The sequence below is a fragment of the Heterocephalus glaber genome, unplaced genomic scaffold (assembly GCF_053883595.1).
Source record: "Heterocephalus glaber isolate CG9 unplaced genomic scaffold, H.glaber_assembly_v1.0 deba00001673, whole genome shotgun sequence".
Taxonomy (NCBI): Eukaryota; Metazoa; Chordata; class Mammalia; order Rodentia; family Bathyergidae; genus Heterocephalus; species Heterocephalus glaber.
This window is the reverse complement of record NW_028258410.1, coordinates 25,862,800-25,881,429: the sequence shown is the minus strand read 5'-3', so window position 1 is coordinate 25,881,429 and position 18,630 is coordinate 25,862,800. Positions and strand designations below refer to the sequence as shown.

The window sequence follows — 18,630 nt, the reverse complement described above, 5'->3', positions numbered from 1 at the left end:
CTTCTCTCCTTGGCCCAAAAGAAATGACATAATGTGCAGATGCTGGCCTCAGGAGGCCAGAGCCTGGTTTCCTTTACACAAGAAAAGGCAGGATGAGCTGAAGTGATAAAGCAAGTGTGGAGATCTATATTAACTCTCGGTGCTCCTCCTCCCCTCTGCTCCTTACTATAAAAGACCCTTTCCTACTTATACACAGTAAGATGGTGATTTGAGGCAAATAGGCCCCTCCATTTCCTCAAACACAGCTCTGAAAAAAATCCTTTTTCCTTTTTACCAAAATATGTGGCCTCCTCTGATTTGGTCAGTGGTGAGCAGACAAGCCTGAACGTATGAACCTGAGTGTCTGGCAACAGAATGACAGCATACAATGCTCCAGAGAAGGCCTCATAATTAACAATTTGATCTCGAAAGGTAGTCTGATAATACTTTTGTTGAATGAATTAGATCTCTCATTTTAGACATAAGTTAAATAACTCTCGACAACTGATTTAAAAAACTGAGATACCATGGAGTTTTTGGGTATTTCCCCTATTTTATACTGGATCCTGTTTTTAGGTTTTTTAACTTTTTGAATCACAATGTGCCACATTTTAATTTTTACTAAAGCATAATATGCATTAAAAAGTATAGCTCTTCATTATCTGCACACAGCCCTGTAAACAGACAAAAACCAAACATCCACACTCCTTTCTGGAAACCAAACATCCACCCTCCTTTCTGAGTGCTAGTACTTTTTCCCACAACTAACCATGAGCCTGATACGACCAGTGTTGTAGATTAGTTTTGCACATTCTTGTACCTTAGAAAAGTGGAAGTAGATAATGTGTACTCTTGTGCCCTGCTTCTATACCAGTTATCAATTTATTGCCTCTCCAAACACCTTCTGTACTAGCTCTACAACAATGGACTGGACTTGCATGTCTCCTTAAAAGATCATGATGCTACGTATGGTCAGTAGAGGGAGCTGGAGGGACACTGCAGTAGAAAGAGAGTCTGGTTCTAGTGCTGTGGTTTTGCTCGTCCTTGCTTCTACTCTATGGTCACCAGTGGAGTATGTGGGGACATCTGGTGTTACTCTGCTCCAGTCATATATCTAAAGCACACAGTCCCTCAGCAACCACGATCTGCAATCTGGGCCTGGTGACCATCTTCCTGTCGTCCTCCACACACAAACACCAGAGATTCCAGATTTCACAAACACAACACATCCTGACTGCTTCTACTCACTTAGCAGAGAATTGTTTTTTCTGAAGCCCTCCAAACCTAGACACCATGTGTTCTAGGCATCGGGGTTACAGAGACATAACAATTCCCTCTGCATGCCAGCCCACAGACTTGCCCCATCTGGACCCTGAAAGGTTGTATCCTGTGACCTTCGCCATGTGGGTGCTGAATTCTCATGCCCAATTAATTCATCATCCTCATCTACATCTACCTTACCCCAAAGGGTTGTTTTCTGCTTGCCTAGCAACAGGCAACTTCTATAACTCTGACCCAGGCAACCCAGAGAGCTTCTGTGCCACTCAATGACGTAACACTACACCTTGTCCAATGAAATGTGAACACCAATACTGGAAAGGGGCCCTCCTATCCTATTAAGAGTATAAATAATTTTCTAAAGTTACCCAACTTTAATAAATAGTGGAGCTTAGGTTTGAACCCAGGACACTGAGTCTAAAACCAAAGTGACACCATAACCATCATTCTGGATGAAATTAAAAATATTTTTCCAGACTCTCAATTCTATAAAGACTGAGATAATGTCATTTTGTCACTATCTTCCATTACATAGTCCTGTGCCTAGCATGCAAAAAGTACTTTCTATAAATATTCTTTGAATGAATGAAAATCCTGACATTGAAATAATCTTAATATGCAACTTCAATTCTCATGTTCAGTCATTTTTAGCCTGTATTGTGAATGTTACATAACAACCCTGAGAAAATATGATATTGCAGATTATCTTAATTAAACTTTCTAAGACCAAGTAAAAAGGAGGCACTAAATTCTGAAAACTCTGAATTGGAAATAAGAAGCTCAAAGTGATACAAATAACTGTGACTCAAAAAGTGGGATGAAAACATGATCTAGTAAGAGAGCTAAGCAAAACAGCTAAAGAACAATGCAAAAAGAAACAAAACCGTACCAAAAAACCCAAAAACATCAATACCTGAGTTTTTTTTTAAAGAGCCATACAAAGACTATCAATGAAAAGTTTGAATAATTTATTTCTAAACACACCCAATAAGGAATGGAAGGGAGGACAAAGAAAGCTGGGGAGCTCATTCTATCTTATCCCAAGCAGAGAAGGGCTCTCTAACCATAAGCCAAGAGAAACAGCTCAGATGAGGACTATCAACAAGCAATCCAGCTCCCACTAGCTCCTAACCACAGGCCTTACAAAGAGGAAAAGGGCAAGGATCAATATAAACATGTAGGTAAAAGAGAAGGCCTTGTTGCTCAATGTTCAGATAAACAATGGCTCTAACTTTCTCCTTAATTCAAGTCTGCAATGCCCTGAGGCCCACAAGTATTTTAGCTAGGGCTACAATGAGGAAGGAAAGAGGAAGAGGAAGAAGAGGAGAGGGAGAGAAAGAGTGAGGGAGAATGGAAAGAGGAAGAAAGGGTAGGGAGAGGGACAGACATACTATCTATAATTTAAATTTTGAATGCTTTTCTCTGCATTTCTGTTCAATACAAAGTTCAACAAAGGAAAAAAACAAGATTGTTTCTCGTTCTCAAAGATGATCTAGAAATTTTTAATTGTCTGCCTGGACTCTCCTTATACTCGGAGGTAATGAAATCATCTAGTTTTTTCTAGGATAAATATTCTAATTTGATAACTTCTTGACTCAAGTATTACTTAGTGAGCTATATATTTTCTACTCTATCTTATCTTCTGTGTTCTGTATCCTCTAACTGCAAAATCAAAGCTGAACTAAAGTACTTAATCAGGTTAAAAGTAGTATCAACTCTTAAAAATATCCATCTGAAACCACGTCAGACCTCATGGTGAAATGTTACAGGTTCTCTCATTAAAAAGTCAGGAAGGGGCCAGGGATCTGCCTGCCTTGCTAGCACAAGGTCCCGAGTTCAATCCCCGGTACCCCCCCCCCCAGCAAAAATAAAAAAAATAAATGAAAAGTCAGGAAGAAAACAAGGATGCCATCCATCAGTGTTGCTCTGAACATTCTAGAGAACATGGGAGAAGATTATGAGATACATAAACCGGAAAGAAAGATATAAAATTATTTATATATGTACAGTATGTGACTTCATTTGGTAAACTTGTAAGAAACTATTAAAAACCATGAAAATCAAGAAGAAGACTTTAAAAGATAGTTAAAATACACACAAACATAGACATAACTTTGTAAAAAGAAACTGCACGCTTTCCTGCTATGGTTCACATCACACACACCCAGTGAAACCAGCTCCATACCTCTGACTATGATTGCCTACTCCAGGGACCAGTGTGAAGGTGCAGGGCCACTTACACAGGACAGACTTTGGAAGCTAACCTGCAGCACACCCTGACACCACAATGCACCACACCTAACCCATCAGACAAAACCCCACACAACTGCAACTCACATTGACCTTATCTTCATGAATACCCAACATAATATTATCTTGAATTTCTATTACACCAAACCAAATCAATTCTCTAATTTCTCCCTTTCATTTTATAGCCTATCTTATCTCTGAGGTGATGGTCACTTCACTCAACAACCAACAGGAGAACACCTGCAAAATAGTCACCAATGAAACTAAAGAACAGACAGTTTCTTCAATGATACCATAAAGGCAGGGCCGGGGGATTTAGCTCAGTGGTTCTGCTGCCTGCCAGCCTCGCAAGCACCAGGTCCCAAGTTCAATGCCCAGTAACAACAACAACAAAAAAGCTCTCTTTTGGGCCGGGGATTTAGCTCAGTGGTTCTGGTGCCTGCCTCACAAGCGCAAAGTCCCGAGTTTGACCTCCGGTACCAAAAAGAAAAAAGATACGATAAAGGCTTTTTAAAAAAATTAATGTTCCTTTTAGAAGCATCTAATGTTCTAAAGCTCTATAACCCTATGACTCTAGTTCCTAAAACTATATAGCATACCAAGGAGGAAAAATGTGGGAAATGAACCCTGCAAAAACAGTAATGTGTTCCCTGTTTTACTAAGTTCTCTCTCTAGCTGAGTAAAGCAGCTTTTTTTTAATACAGGAGAAAAATTCATTTTTTACTTCAGGCAAAACTTACTAAAAAAAAAAGGCTGCAGATAAGTTAGGAAGATGATTCAGGAAATCTGCTTCTGTCAGAAATGTAAAAACATCTTTACTAAAACACGTTAGGCACTTGAATAAATTCTCTATTTGAGGAAATTTAATCCTGTAATAATGATCTCCAAAATTTTATACAATGTCAATATTTAATTTATAAACAAAATAAGTAAAATTAAGAAGTATGTTGTTTGTAAACCCATTTCTACTACAATACCTACAGAACTAATACCTTCAATCAAGCCTCTCCTGTTAAATTTTACCACTGGCACATACCATGGGAAGCCTCAAAGACAAATTCAAAAATACGAGATAAAACCATCTTCTCTACCAGACTTGGGGAAGCTTCATTATCTTTTTCCATAATGCTTATCCCTATTAATAACATCCATCTGTTCAAACCATCAGATTGTTAATACAATATTCAGATTCCTAAGGATCTAGTCATTTTTTACCCACATATATTAATTTCATATCAGATCAATATAAAATAAATACAATTCAAAGATAAAAACAGAGAAAGGTAGTGATTTTTCTGTGAAAGAACATGCCCACACAAATTACTCACTATTCCCACCTGAACTAACATTTGCTAGAAATAATAAACTCATTTGCTAAAGTAAAAACAGAATGAAGGATGGAAAAGAGGGAAAGAGATTGAACACTTTGTTAAAATATAAGATACTTCAAATAAAAGCAATTAAAAAAATCAAAACACTAAGCAAAGAGACAATAGATAAACCTGGAACAACGTAGTCTCTACAGTACCTCTGACTCTTGGTTCTGTAATCAGAATCTGCAGCTGCTGCTTATTATGATTTGGAGAATTTGAAAGTTTGTTTTTATGCTATTAAGATACTAGCTATAGGCTTTCTGCATCAAAAAATTATGTACCTAAGATCTACCTGAGTGGCTGCTTGGAAAACAGCCAAAGTTCAAAGGCCAGAGCAGGATCCTGTGTGAATATGGCTGTGACTCACTTGCCTGCCAGGTTTCTCTTGACTCCTTCCAGTAGTGTCAAAGCTATGGCACAAGTGCCACTGTAGGCTGTTTGTTAACACTGAAAGCTCTAAAAGATTTGTCATTACTGAGTTTCCACTTTTAGGTTCTCTTTAGGCCAGTTGAGAATGCCAGGGTCTTGGGGGTGTTTCTGCTTGGTCAAAGAAGGTAAAGTCAGAAGATTCAAAAAGGGTTTTAGAGTAGAGAAAAAGGAGGAGAGGGAGGGAGACTCCATCTACACATATACACAACTGAATAAAATAAGTATATGTATGTACATTATTTATAACAACACAATTAAACTTATTTTCCAAGGCCAATGTAACAAGTCAAAGCACACATTCTACAAAACTGCCAGGGTCTAAATCCTTGCTATTTATTGTTTGTATGATCAAGACAAAAGAAATCACTCCTTGCTCAGACTCCTTATCTAAGTTAGAGATGATAATCATATGAGAAATAAACTAGCACATGCAAATTATAAAATACTGTATCTAGCACATAGGAAATACTATACAAGGTAAAATATTACTGTACCATGGATATTCACAAGATGGCCATCACAGAAAAAATATGTAACAACAGCAGTAAGAAAAAAAGACCTATATAGATTGAAGTTAAATCTTTACCATGATCCATAATCCTCAACCAAAGGAACTTTAGAACTCTATTTTACTTGGTTAAAGGAACAAATCTCAACATAGATTACAAAACATTTCACAAATGCAAAATAATCCAAAAGCATGGCTCCAGCTCAAAATTTGTATTGCTTCTCAGCCTTTTGGCTAAGATCAAGTGTAAAATTTGTTCCCATAAACCCTTCTAAAGACATTCCATTCAAAAACAGTAAGAGGTGTTTAATACAGCTAAACAGAGCTTTTCAACATTAATTTCTTTCACAATGATACCTTTTACTAGGCATATTCAGAGAAAAAAAGTACTTTGCATAACTGAATTTTCCAGGCACCTCAGACTTTACTTGCATTTTTAAAAAATACTGTAATCATTTCATTTTTAAACAAGTTTTTCCAACTTTTAAAATGTACTGATTGTGGAATAAATGATTTAGGCAGCAAACATCAATGAATGTTCAATTCGAACTACAATGTGAAAGATGGATAAGCCTGGAAATTTGCAGACTGTTAACATGTCACCCATGAGTTTCATTGCTCAATGAGGTCATGGGCTATGCCAACATAAAGTCACCAACTAATCTTAGTGTACAAAGTGGGACACACAAATACAATGTACCTTCTAATGTGAACAGGGAGTCCAATGTACCTTTAAGAACTCTAAGAATAGTTAATAACCATAAAAAGTTATACCTCCAAATCTCTACCTATTTACACTTAATAAAGGGAAAGAGTAACATGTTATATGACACAAGGATACAGTAAGCAAGCAACAATGTGTGGAAAGGGAATGACCCAGTTTCCTCAACAAATAAATGGCATGATGCAAAAATGGGTGGGTATGTGTGTATATCATAGATTAAAAGAGACTGAAAAGATTTATCAATCAAATGTACTCTCTGGGTCTTATCTGGACTTGATTTAAAGAATTAACTATAAAAAGGCATTTTTTTAGAAAATGTAGAAAAAAGATTTAATATTAGATAATATTAAGAAATTAGGATTAAATTTGTTGGGTATGACCATTTTATTTTCTATAAAGTCCATACCTGATATGCACACTAAAACATTTACAGGTAAAATGAAATGATAGGTTATCTGGGATGTTCTGTAAAGGTATTACAGGAAAAAAAAGAGAAGGAATAGATAAAACAAGAATGGCATAAGGATTCACTGTATTACTTCCTCTACTGTATTGTTTAAAATTTCATGAAATAAAAAATAAATACTTTAAGGTTGAGGGAAAGAAGGGACGAGAAAATTCACAACCATTTGGTCACCATCAATGAGGCAAGAAGAACTATTCAAAGTTCACATATGTAAAACAAACATGAAAGTAGCTGACACTAGTGGCCTCTAAAAACTGTATGTGCGATGCTTTGGGCAGGTATTTTTGGTCAGGAAAAATCCCCCTACCATATTCCTTTAGAAGTGTGCTTTGAAGTGAGCAATAGTCTATAACCAAGGTTTAATCAAGATGTCTTCATACAAAACTGAACTTTCTAGCATCTATCCAGTGAAAAATTATTCAAAGAAATTGACTACTACTGACACGCATCATTCATTCATTCCTTCCTTCCTTCATTCATTCCAGTATTGGGGATTGAACTCAGGGCCTTGAAAATGAGCTATCCTCCCAGCCCTTTTAACTTTTTTTAAATTTTGAGACAGTCTTGCTTGAGTTTGAACTTCTGATCTTCCTGCCTCAGCTTCCCAAAGGGCTAGGAATACAGGTGTGCACCACCACACCCAGCTAAAGATATACATTTGCAAGTGGCACATACATATTTTTAAGTCTTTAGCAGTTTAATCTGTTTGTACTTTTTAAGATTCTCCAATATTCATATAAATAAATACTGTTGTATAAGTTGAAGAAATATTATAAGAAAAAAATCACCGTGGTTTTTAAAAAGTATATTTAAACCAATCTGTTCTACATGTGATTTCTCCCAACTTAGTACATGCTAGTATTACCTCTTAAATGGTATCTATCAGTAGCGTTAAAACATTAACTAATTATATCACAGGTTTGTAGATTAAATATGCCACCTATTTTTTTTTCAAAACTTCATCTAATAGTAGTCTACTGCAGTTTTAGAAGAAGACACTATTCAAATGTGATAGTCACTAATCTAAAAAAGGGGTAAACAATATAGGCATCAAAGAACACTTCCCTTTTTTTTTTTGGTACCAGGGATCGAACTCGGGCCCTTGCACTTGTGCAGCAGGCGGCGAAACCACTGAGCTAAATCCCTGGCCCCAAGAACACTTCCTTTTTGATCTGTAACTGTGTCTGTTATCCTTACCTTCTTAGGTAAAGAAAATAATGAATCCAAAATACTGCACCTTGATAGTCTTAACAATATTTTCCCAACAGCTATTTGTGAAATACACTGAATAACTTTCACCAGGGTATCCTTGCCTTAAGGTGACTATCTTATCTGCTGTATGTATTTTGAACATGATTGGGTCAATAATGGAAGGAAAAAGGAGGGGATATTATACAAACAAATGATATCAGAAGGCAAGGATGAATATAGTTTTAACATTTATAATTCAAAATAAACTGTAAGAAAATGTACAATTGGTTGTAGGGAAAGCTGGTCTGTGAAATCTATTGCTCTATTAATTTTAGTCTCCTGGGAACAGGATAGACTGTTCCTGGGATAAAAGAGAAAGACCATTACCACTAACAAGATAGAAATTAATTAGCTCAGCTTTTTCTGTTAATATTCCAAGTAAAGGTATTTTGTAATTTATACAGAAGTAGTTATGATGAATAGTATTCAGATATTAGAAGTCTTCCTACTCAATGTTTTTAAGAACTTAAAATTGAGTTTGACTTTCTAATATTCACTGTTAGTAATAATTAAAAGGCTAGAATACAGCAGCTAACTTTATTGCATTCTCTGTTTAATCATCATAATAATCTCATGAGATAGGTACTGTTGTTTTTCTCATATTATAAAGAACTGAAGGACAGAGAGGTTAAATAACTTGCCAAAGAAAATAGAGCTAGTTAAGTGGCTAAGCCAGGATTCAAATCCAAGCAGTCTAGTTGCAGAGTCCCCACCACAACATAATATGCTTTCTATGATGGAATAATATCACCATCATCACTATTTGAAATGTTTAAGAAAAAACAGAAAAAATCCATTTTATTGCTAAACAAACAAACCACCTAGAAGCAGGAATAAGGAGGAAAAGGGGAACAGATCAGATGAAACAGATCTGATGAAGTCCAGTAAAATGACAGATTTAAACCCAACTATATCATAATTACATTAAATGTAAATGATCTAAACATCCCAACAAAAAGGCAGAGATTATCATACCACACAGTTATGTATTTTCTAAAACAAATCAATTTTAAAGACTTTATAAGTCATTAGGTTAAAAAATGGGAAAGATACACCATACAAACAATAATCAAAAGAAAGCTAGAAGTTTAAAATCAGACAAAGCAGAACTGACAAAACAGAACATTCAAAGCAATGAAGAAAGGCTCCCATAGTGATGGGAGTTTTATCAAAATTATACACTGTAACTCTTAATCCTGCAGAGATCATAGGTCAGGTGTTACCATAGTAAGGAGAGTCTGTATGTCTCAGATCAGGTGTGACCTCTGAAGGGTTAATACTTGACTAGAGAACTTAAATGCACTTGATGGAAAAACTGATACAAATAAAAGAAATATACATGTCCATAATAATAGCTGGCAGATTCAACACTCCTTTTTTGGCAATCCATAGAGCAAGCAGGAAAAAAAGTCTATAAGGATATAAAAGATATGAATATTACTATCAAGCAACTTGACCTAATTAAGATTTGCAGAAAATTCCACCCTACAAGAGCAGAATATAATTCTTTCCAACTAAACATGGAACAATGACCAATGTAGCCTCCATTCTTGGCCATAAAACAGATGTCAACAAGTTTAAAATAACTGAAATTACACTAAAGAATATTCTCTTACTACAAAGGAATGTATTTGAAATCATTAACTGAAAGATACCTATAAAATCTACAAAAATATGGGAATAAAAGACACTTCTAAACAAAACCAGAGCCAAAATAGAAGTAACAAAAGAAAGTTTAATATATGTTGAATGATAATAAAAACACAACATATGCTCATTTATGGAATATAACTTAAGCAGTGCTCAGAGGAAAGTTTATAGAATTGAAAACTTGTGTTAGAAAATAAAGGCCTCATATCAATTAAGCTTTCACCAAAGAAACTATACAAGGAGAGACAAGACAAGCAGCTTGAAGCTCCCGCAGCTGTCCCGGGCCACGCCCACGGCACGGTGAGGTCCGCTCAGCGGCCCACCACCACGTGCGCCACCTACCTTCTGGCTTTTCTGCTACCTGGTCTCACACTACAGAGGCACAGGAGATTATAAAGACCCTTGTCCTGAGCGCCACAAGATAGAGCAGAAGTTAGTAACAGAAAGAGGGCTTCTCAGGCTCCTGGAAGAAAACTGAAGCTCAGCAGAAAAGTAAAGAGAATCTCTACAATAAAGGCACATCAGACCACTGTACTTGGTCTGCTGCTGGCTTGCTGAGACTCATCAACTTGTATATGCACAGGGATTCCTACCTGGCCTACTGTGACAACAGAGACATACCCTGAAGGAGGCCCATAATTTCTATTGCTATTTGCAAAAAAGAAAAAAATTTTTTTTTCTTATTTTTAATTTTTACTTTTTTTCTACTCTTCAAAGTTTTACTTTTCTTTCTTTTCTTTCATCTTTTCTTTCTCTCTGTCTCATTCTCTCACTGTCCCACATTGCCCCTCATCTCCCCATTTGTTCCTTTCTGCACTGGATTCGGATTTCTCCCTTACTGTTTTTTTCTTCTCTTTTTCCTTCTCTTGATTATCATTAGGTTTAAAGGAAAGTAAATTTGGTATCTAGCCTCCCTGTTGCTGTTAGGTGATTCTATTCACATCTTTGTTCTTTCATTCTGCCATTTTCTCTTGCCTTTAACAACTTCTTAGAGTTTGTGTGATCTTTCTGTGTCTTCTGGCCTCACCACTAATCTTACCTGTTCTTTCTATCTGTCCCTCCCTCCCCAACTCCTTTTAGCTCCCCACCCCAAAGGGGAAAGATGCTATATTGAAGAGTTTATTCATTATAAACTTATGTGGGGTTGGTCCTCGGTTTTAATTTAATTCACATAATTAAAAGTGATAGATTAATAACTACCACAAATTGTCATTTTCTAAGCTGTGCTTGATGCTATGGTATTGCTGACTATGTCATTTGGGCTAACATGTTGTGATTGATCTAATTAGGTTTCCTTCCTGGTATAAGAAAAATATAATAGATTCAGAGTCATTAGAGTCTCAAAACCCAAACACAAGCCATATCTAGAAGACACCTCTGAAAAGCAATCATTCCACAAGGGTTTAAAACACAAGCAACAAAGATACCTACATTAAGCAATCTTGAAATATCAACCCAGGAATTAAATCAAGGACAGTACTAAAAACAAAAATGAGAAGACACTTAAGCAAGGCACAAATGCAGGCTTCCACGCCACAAAAAGGAAATTCTGGGGGAAAGGAAGTGGAAAACTCTGATAAGCAACCACTTGGACACCCTGAACTGATAGCACAGGAAGTAACAAAGCAGATGCATGAGACTCCAGAAAATTTCAAAACAGAAATAATCTCCCAGATAAATACAGACAAGGTGAGCAGAGTGAAAGACATGATTAGAAGCTTTAGAGCAGAAACAGATAAGAAAATAGATGAGATCAGAAACATGCTGGAAGCCATGAATGCCCAGTATAAGAAAGAAATGGAAAACATGATCACTCAACATAAGAAAAAAATGGAATCCATGGAACAGATTCAAACAGATATTCAGGAAATTAAAAACTCCACTGAAAGCATGCAGAGCAAACTAAGACAATCTGAAGACAGAATATCAGATATAGAAGACAGGATTTCGGTTAAGGACCATGAAAACAGAGATTTCTTAAAGATAGTAAGGGACCATGAGAAATCAATCCAACAGCTGCTAGATGATGCAAAGAAGAATAACATAAGACTCATAGGAGTCCATGAAAAAACAGGAGAAAGTACAACAGACATAAAAAAACTGTTCAGAGAAATAATAGTAAATAACTTCCCAGACAGAGGTAGAGAGTTGGACATACAGATAAGTGAAGCATATAGAACTCCATCCAGCCATGACCAAAAAAAATCTACACCTAGACATGTCATAGTCAAGATACCAGAAACCCAACAGAAGAACAAAATTCTACCAGCAGTTAGAGAAAAGAAACAAATCACCTACAAAGGAAAGCCCATCAGAATCATGGCAGATTTCTCAACACAAACCCTCAAATCAAAGAGAGCCTGGAGTGAAGTATTTCAAGCCCTAAAAGAAAATAACTTCCAACCTAGACTGTTGTATCTGGCAAAATTATCTTTCAAAATCGATGGGGAAATTAGATACTTTCATGACAAAGAACACCTGAGAAACTTCATGAACACCTGAGAAACTTCATGAACACCAAAGCAGCACTCCAAACAATTTTAAGCAATATCCTAGAAAAAGACAATGAAGGTCACAACTCCATGAGGCCCAGCAGAGAGAAGGCACCACACAAGGTAAGACACTAAAGCGAAAGGGGGGAAAATAAGAAAAGAGCCAACAAGAGTAAAACATCATGACAAGGATAAGTCAATATCTGTCAATTATAACTATCAATGTTAATGGCCTCAATTCACCAATCAAAAGAAATAAACTGGCAGAATGGATTAAGAAGAAAACCCAGCAATGTGCTGTATACAAGAAACACACCTAACTCAAAAGGAAATCCATAGACTGAAAGTAAAAGGATGGAAAACAGTTCTCCATGCAACAGGAACCCAGAAAAAAGCAGGCATAGCAATCTTATTTGCAGAAAAAGTAGATTTCAAACCAAAATTAATTAAGAGAGACAAAGATGGTCACTACATCCTTGTGAAAGGAACAATCCAAGAGGAAGAAATGACAATCCTAAATATATATGCACCAAATACAAATGACCCCAACTATACAAAACAAATATTAATGGACATGAAAAACCAAATAAGCACTAATACAACTGTAGTGGGGGACCTCAACACACCTCTATCACAAACAAACAGAACAACTAAGAAAAAAATTAACAATGAAATTCTAGAACTAAACGAAACTACTGAACAAATGGACTTAATAGATGTTTATAGAGTATTCCACCCCACAAAATCAGAATACACATTCTTTTCAGCTGCACACGGGTCATTCTCCAAAATAGATCACATGCTAGCTCACAGTACATATCTAAGTAAATGTAAAAGAACTGAAGTTATTCCGTGTATATTATCAGACCATAGTCCAATACAATTGGAGATAAATAACATAAGAAACCGCAAAACACCCACAAACACATGGAAATTGAACAACACCCTCCTGAACAACCAATGGGTCACAGAGGAAATTAAAGAAGAAATCGGACAGTTTCTACAAGTAAATGAAAATGCCAGTACAACATACAGGAATCTGTGGGACACAATGAAAGCAGTTCTATGTGGGAAATTCATAGCAGTGAATGCCCATATTAGGACAGCAGAGAAAACTCAGTTAAATAACTTAATGCAGAACCTCAAGCTCCTAGAAAAAAAGAGCATAACAAAGCCAAAGCTCATACAAAAAAGGAAATTATAAAGATCCGAGCAGAAATCAATGCAATGGAGACTAACAGAATGATACAAAAAAATCAATGAATCGAAGAGTTGGTTTTTCGAAAGAATAAATAAAATCGAATAATAAATAAAATTTAGCCAACCTTATCAAAAAGAGGAAAGAAAAGGCTCAAAACATACAATTAAGAATGAAAAAGGTGAAGCCACAACAAATCCAGCAGAAATCTACAGAATCATCAATACCTACTTTGAGAACTTGTACTCTAATAAAATGGAAAACACAGAAGAAATGGACAGATTCCTAGATACATATAAATTGCCAAAGTTAAATGAAGAAGATATAGAAATTCTAAACACCCCAATTACAATGAGTGAAACTGAAAATGTAATAAAAAACTTACCAACAAAGAAAAGCCCAGGTCCTGATGGCTTCACTGCTGAATTCTACAAGATATTTAAAGAAGAACTGTCACCATTACTCTTTAAACTCATCAAGGAAATTGAAAGGGAAGCAAGGCTTCCAAACTCATTCCTGGAAGCAAGTGTTGCTTTGATTCCAAAACCAGGGAAAGACAAAACCCAAAAAGAGAGCTACAGATCAATCTCCCTAATGAACATAGATGCAAAAATCCTCAACAAGATACTGGAAAACAGAATACAGAGGGTCATCAAGAAGATCATACACCCTGACCAAGTTGGATTTATCCCAGGGATGCAAGGATGGTTCAACATCCGTAAATCAATAAATGTAATACACTATATTAACAGAGTCAAGGACAAAAACCACATGATCATCTCAATAGATGCAGAAAAAGCATTTGACAAAATCCAACAGCCATTCATGATAAAAACCCTACAGAAAATTGGAATAGGAGGTCTTTATCTCAACCTGATTAAGGCTATCTATGAAAAACCAACAGCCAACATCATACTAAATGGTCAAAAACTGAAAACTTTCACACTAAAATCAGGAACAAGACAAGGATGCCCACTATCAGCACTCCTGTTCAATATAGTTCTGGAAACATTAGCCACAGCAATTAGAAAAGAGAAAGAAATAAAAGGAATAAAGATAGGAAAGCAAGAAGTTAAACTCTCATTATTTGCTAATGATATGATACTGTACATAGAAGACCCAAAAAGCTCTACCAAAAGACTTCTGGACTTAATTGACAGATTCGGGAGAATAACTGGATATAAGGTCAACACTCAAAAAACAATAGCCTTCTTATACACAAATAGCAGACTCATTGAGAGAGAAATTAGGGAAACAATTCCTTTTACAATAGCATCCAAAAAAAATGAAATATCTAGGAATCAATATAACAAAGGAAGCAAAAGACCTCTATGCTGAAAACTACAGCACCCTGAAAAAGGAGATGGAAGAGGATATAAGAAAATGGAAAGACATCCCTTGTTCCTGGGAACAATCAATGTAGTGAAAACGGCCATACTTCCAAAACTACTATATAGATTTAATGCAATGCCGATTGAAATTCCAACAATATACTTCACAGAACTACAGAAAACAATCTAAACATTCATTTGGAACCAGAAGAGACCTAGAATAGCAAAAGCAATTCTGGGCAACAGAGACATGGCTGGGGGTATCACAATACCCAACCTGAAGCTATACCAGAAAGCTACTATGATAAAAACAGCATGGTACTGGCAAAGAAACAGACCCGAGGATCAGTGGAATAGATTAGAGGATGCAAAAACAACTTCAGACATACTCAGCCACCTCATCTTTGGCAAAGGAGCCAACCACCCTCATTGGAGGAAAGATAGCCTATTTAATAAATGGTGTTGGAAAAACTGGATTTCAACCTGCCAGATTAAAACTAGACCCATATCTATCATCATACACTAAACTGAGATCTAAGTGGATTAAAGATCTAAATATTAAGACAGAAACACTAAACTTGCTGGAAGATAAGTTAGGTAGAACTCTCAATGACATTGGCATAGGAAAAGACTTTAAGAACAAAACCTCAGTAGCACAGGAACTAGCAGAAAGAATCAACAACTGGGATTTCATCTTACTGAAAAGCTTCTGCACTGCAAGAGAAACCACCAACAGAGCTAAGAGATAACCTACAATGTGGGAAAAAATTTTTAGCAGCTCTAACTCAGACAAAGGGCTATCGAGAATATATAAAGAACTGAAAAAAATCAGACCTCCCAAATTCAATGACCCAATTCAAAAATGGGCATCTGAAATGAACAGACATTTCTCAAAGAAGTAAAAGCACCAAATAAACCTATGAAAAAATTTTCAACATCACTGGTCATTCGAGAGATGCAGATGAAAACAACACTGAGATTCCACCTCACCCCAGAAAGAATGGCTACTATCAAGAAATCAACCAATAACAAATGCTGGCGGGGGTGTGGAGAAAAAGGAACCCTTCTCCATTGTTGGTGGGAGTGTAGACTGGTGCAAGCACTGTGGAAATCAGTATGGAGATACCTCAAAGAACTAGGGCTGGAGGTCCCATTTGACCCAGCTATTCCCCTGCTGGGTATTTTCCCAAAAGAATTAAAAGAATCATACCACAGCAATATATGTGTGCCCATGTTTACTGTGGCACAATTTGTAATAGCTAAAGCTTGGAAACAGCCCAAGTGCCCATCAACTGGAAACTGGATAAAGATGTGGTTTTTTTATAAAATGGAGTACTACTTAGCCATAAAGAACAAGAAACTAGAGTCATTTATAGCTAAATGGATGCATATTGAGGCCATACTCTTAAGTGAAATAAATAAGACACACATGTGTAAATACCGAGTAGTTTCTCTAGTGTGAGAAACTGAGAGTGTAAAAAAGGACTAAAAGGATTAATAACTAATAAATGATACTTTGAAATTGGAAAAGGTCCAAAGGGGTAGGGGGTGGTGGGAGGGGAAGAGGAAAGGAAAGAATGGAAAGGAAAAATTATGAAAAGAAAAAAAAATGGAAACGAAGTATGTAAATCGGGAAGGGTTTAGGGGTGAAGGGTGCACAGATAATGGGGAAAAAATAAGAACCAAGATACATCATGTACAGGTACAAGCACCCAAAGATAAATGTAAATACTGTATACCTAAAATGTACCAAGAAAAGAATTTAAGAAAAATAAATAAATAAAAAATAAAAGATATGATACACTCTCTAATGTAATGTTACCCACAGACTCCTCTTTCTCCTCTCTCTGCTGAGGAGGCAGGATTCAGTCTGACTTATTTTGTTGAAATACATCTAACTGAAGAGGCTAGTGATGGAGGAGGACTCTTGAGAAATCCAGAAGATATGTTTAGAGGATAAGGCTGCAACCACTCAAGTATTTCCAAAGATGGAAGGTGACAATAAGATATGCAGACCACTCTACCAAGGCTCACAGAATTTCAAATCAGTCTCCTGTGGGTCCAATGGTCACAGGTTCCTTATACCCAAAACTTTTGAGCACTCTCTCAACATCTTTATGATTTAAAAAAAAACTTTTACAATTGAGGTTCTTTTCTTCTTTGTGTGGTGACACATGCCTGTAATCTCAGCACTGGAGGGAGGCTGAGGCAGGAGGATCACAAATTTAAGCCACTTAACAAGATCTTATTTAAAAAAAATTTTTTTTAAGGACTTCGGATATAGCTCAGTGTGAAGGCTCTGGCTTTAATCCCTAGTACCACAAAAGAAAAAAAGTCAGTAGTAATATTAGAGAATATTAGAAGAAAACCTCTGTCCACCCTTCCAGAAAATTTCATTTCATTTTTCTGGGGCTGTTTACCTGCCTGGCAAACTCCTAGGCATCCTTCAAAACCCAACTTAGATGTTAAATCTTCTGGGAAGTTCTTCCTAACCTCTTCACTCTCCTTTGTATTCCTTTAAATGTTCTAGCTGCTTTCTTTCATTGCAATTTAAATATTGATCATGTCTATTTGCCCTGTGTTCACATTTATCACGCCAGCACCAATTATGACAGGTCTCTTAATAAAGCATGGAAATTTTTACTGAACTGACTGGAAACAGGGCTACTACTGGACGTACTCTACAATGTAAAAGCCAAACTTTAGAGATTCTCAATATTTCCCAGATAAGGTACAGTTTGTACTCAAGAAGAAGGAGTAAAAAAACTGTAAATATCGTCTACTTTCGTTATTGTGATTACTCACTTCCAGTGAACCTCAGCACAGCAATCTGGAGACTCAATGACCTAAATGAAGATTATGGGACCTCCCAGGTAAGCTACAGTCAGTCCCAAAGGGAGATACGGTATAGCAGTCATGATCCCAGAAGCAATAGGTTCATCTGCTTCAACACATGTGTTCTGGAACAACCCAGTCCTAGCATGTAAGGACTTGCCCCAAGGTGATGTGAGCAAGACCAAAGAGAGAAGCAGAGAGATCTGGAACTGCACAGGTACAATTTATTTGAAGACACACAGAAAGAAGTATAGTCCTGGGTGGCAACAATACCATTGGAGTCCCTGCAGTTTGGGTCAGAAAGGACATATTTACAGGTTAGGACAAAAGTGACATACTGGCTGAAATATACCTGTGTTATGTCAAGATAACATCAGAGAAAAAAAAAGATAACATCAGAGAGTGGGGCACACCCCTGAAATCATGGTCCAATTGTAAAGCCCCAAATAGGACTTCAATAATCTTACCTATCTATAATTTGGTGAGAAATGGTGCAAGAAAAAACAGCAAGAGTTACTCAGGGGCAGTCACAGCAGTTACACCTAAATACAGCTTCAGTTATGTCAAGCTGCACCATACAGGAGGGTCTCCAATGCCCTGCATGAATATGTGTAAGAACTAGGAACCATGTCACCATAAACAAACTACTTTACCTCTCTGTGTCTCAGTAAAATGGGAATGATAACAAACCCACAATCTCACATGATGTTAAAGGATTCAATGAAATTCAAATATAAAATGCTTAGGGCAGGGTATATCAAGCACTCAATAAATGTTTGATCTAATTATCTTGTGGCCCTAGGATGGGTCAAGGATGCCTTAGTGTCACTTGGTCTTATCATATTCCTGCCCTTCCCAAACACAAT

The 18,630-nt window shown here is 36.6% G+C and overlaps 1 protein-coding gene and 1 pseudogene across 4 annotated transcripts in view; one reads left to right on the top strand and one right to left on the bottom strand.

Moving 5' to 3' along the window:
• Chd6 (chromodomain helicase DNA binding protein 6) overlaps nt 1-18,630 on the bottom strand; it is a 235,537-nt gene that overhangs the window by 191,931 nt on the left and 24,976 nt on the right. The window contains exon 1 of one of the 4 annotated variants that reach the window (XM_087197900.1): nt 13,984-14,021. The exons of the other annotated variants lie outside the window; for them this stretch is intronic. The gene's annotated coding sequence lies outside the window, so the exon portion shown is untranslated. Of the gene's footprint in view, nt 1-13,983; nt 14,022-18,630 lie in introns of those variants that run through there. 4 annotated transcript variants of the gene reach the window in all.
• Nucleotides 6,032-6,179, top strand: LOC147822214 (U2 spliceosomal RNA; annotated as a pseudogene).